This window comes from Perognathus longimembris, chromosome 1 (genome assembly GCF_023159225.1).
Source record: "Perognathus longimembris pacificus isolate PPM17 chromosome 1, ASM2315922v1, whole genome shotgun sequence".
In the NCBI taxonomy this organism is placed as follows: domain Eukaryota; kingdom Metazoa; phylum Chordata; class Mammalia; order Rodentia; family Heteromyidae; genus Perognathus; species Perognathus longimembris.
In genome coordinates, this window is record NC_063161.1 from 155,491,093 (window position 1) to 155,493,915 (window position 2,823).

Sequence of the window (2,823 nt, forward strand, 5' to 3'; positions counted from 1 at the left end):
AGGTGACTTGCTTTCACTAGGCATCAGTACTAGGAAACAGGAAGGACTTTCCAGGAAGGAAACTGAAGGGGGTGTGTGATTCATGTGACTTGGTACAGGCAGGGTGTGTGTATGATTCATGTGACACGGTACAGGCTAGGGTGTGGTTTCTGGAACCTAACTCAGCAAAACGTGGCGACAACAAATAGGCCTTTTTAAATTTTGCCACAATGATTTTATTATAAAGACGTTCATTTGGAAAGCACCAATGTGGCATTCAAGACCATTTGCCAACTTGACATGCTCTAAGTTGGCAGATAACTAAGTTTTCAGCGGAAAGAGGCTTTGGGCTTGATGACCCACACTGGCTCTGTAAAAGACGGACATCGAGTATTGAGTCTTTCTCATTGTTGTTGTTTTTTTCTTATTGTCTATTGCTTCTTGTGTTTTTTGTTGTTGTTGTGTTTTTCATTTTTCTTTTAGTTCTGTTCATATTTTCTGTCGGGGTAGGGACATGAACTCGGGGCCTGGGCAATGTCCCTGCACTGTTTCCGCTCAAGGCTAGGGCTCTGCCACTTTGAGCCACAGCTCCACTGGCAGTTTTCCCCTTGCTTAAGGGGAGAGAGGAGTCTCAAGGAACTTCCTGGCCCCACTGGGCTGGAACCACCATCCTCAGATCACAGCCTCCTGAGTAGCCAGGATTACAGGGGTGAGCCACCTGTAATTTTTTTTTATTTTTTTGTAGTCCTGGGGCTTGGGACTCAGGGCCTGAGCACTGTCCCTGGCTTCCTTTTGCCCAAGGCTAGCACTCTACCTCTTGAGCCACAGCACCACTTCTAGTGGTTTGTGTTTATGTGGTGCTGAGGAATGGAAGCCAGGGCTTTGTGCATGCTAGACAAGCACTCTCTCACTGGGCCACATTCCCAGCCCTGAGCCACTTTCTTCAAGGGCCAGGTGTCCCCTATTGGCCAAAGGGAATGTGCGAATAATCCTTCAGCGCTCCAGCCATGTTGATTGTGAGTGTTGAGAGGCCGTTTGTTCTGCGAGGCAGGTTTTCTCCATCTCTGGATGGAGGGTACTTTCTTTGGTGCAGGGCCTGGCATGATAGATAAACCTTGCACCTCCAGATATTCTTCAATTTTCTCCTCATCCATTGAGCCCACAGTGAGACTCCTCCACGGTTTCTGGAATTCTTCATCCACAAAAAACTGACAGCTCTTATCGTTGAGGAAAACTATTTTCTTCTTGTCCACACGACTGACCATTACTATCTGGTCCCCCAAAGCCTTGAGAGCTTTCTGGGAGTTAGGCAATCCTTCTTCTATGTCTTCTAAAAGAATTCCTCCTAACCCTCGCTGGTCATGCTGAGCCAAGAGGCGAGGGAGGGCCTTCTTGTTTTTCAAATCGTGCTTGGGCTTGAAGGCGTATTTCCCATTGGTGACTTGGATTTTGGGATTGTTTACCAAAGCCTCTGTCACCAGCCATTGTTTCCGCTCGAGTCCAATGTCTAACTGCTGGGTTTCGTCCAAAATCTCTTGTAAGGTCAGGGGGTGTGTATCTCCTTGCAGATGCCGACTTTTCATGCACCCTTAGACCCCGAGCTTGCAGAGGGAGCTTTCCACTTGGACACCCCACGGCCAGCATCGGAAGTCGGTTTGGGTCCCGAGGACCCTCCATGTTCCATCTTGGCTTTCTTCTTGGAGGAGGAGGATGACAACGACTCAGAAGGTAAGGGCTGTTTTACTACCAGGGGGGTAAAAAGAGTCCGTCTTGGAAACAGCTGCCGAGCTCCCAGTGCACTTGGATCCATCGTGCCTGAGCGAGGACAGCCGCCACCAGTGTAGAAGACTGGCCACAGCTGTGGCCGGTGCCTCAGTTAGTGGGCTGGCCAGCACCTCCTGGTCCTCCTCAGACCTGCAGTGGGCCCGGCTCACGCCCAGCACTGAGCTCCATTCAGGGCTCCCCTGCCAAGACCAGCCTGGGAAGAGCTGGAGCTGGGTAGACGCGGCCGCTAGGAAGAGGTCTCCCAGCAGACTGAGCCAGCCACAGCCTGCTCTGCTTGCCTATATAGCCCTTGCTCCCAGCTCCCAGTAGCCACTGTGGCGCCTAGCACCGCCCAGGACCGAAGCCCAGTCTCCCAGGACACATGCCCTGCAGGCATCCCGCCTGCAGTGGGAAAAAGAGGAAGTCAGGGCGGCCTGGGTCTCAACCACTCACAAGGGCATGGAAGAGGCCTAGCGGAAAACCTGCCTCAAGTGGCAGATGCTGGCAACACAGAAGGAAGACAGTATTTCCCAGCACTTCCTCCAGCCGGTTTTGCATTGCAACCCATGGGTTTGCCTTCCATGCTACCTTCAGGTCAGAGAACTTCCTTCCAGCTCTCTTGGGCTTACAGGAGCAGCACCACTAAGGGGACACATTTGTGAAGCCCGGCTTCTGAACCCCCAACCTGGGCTCTTCCCACCAGGGAACTTGTGTTAAGGATTTGGGGTTCAGGGGCAACATGACTTGGTTCAAATAGCAAGGCCCTCGAGTCTCACCCCTGTCACTCTAGCTCCTGGGAAGGAAGCCTGGGATCTGAGGATTGAGGTTCCAAGCCAACCCAGGTCAGAAAAGCCCTGGAGACGCTTACCTTCAATACATCACTCCGGTAAAAGTGAGGAGTGGCACTGTGGCTCAAGCTGCAGAGGGTTAGGCTTGAAGACAAAGAAGCTAGGGACAGTGTCTTGCATGCAGAGCCTGAGTTGGTTCCCAGGATCCCCCCCCACACACCCCCCCACAGGTCCCCCTACCCTCCTCTGCCCAATAAAAACAAATTTGTAGGATGGGGATATGTCCTGGATA

General features: G+C 52.1%; 1 pseudogene; it reads right to left on the reverse strand.

Moving 5' to 3' along the window:
- Positions 1 to 940: 940 nt before the first annotated feature.
- On the reverse strand, positions 941 to 1,789 carry LOC125356392 (annotated as a pseudogene).
- Between the last annotated feature and the right edge of the window lie 1,034 nt (positions 1,790 to 2,823).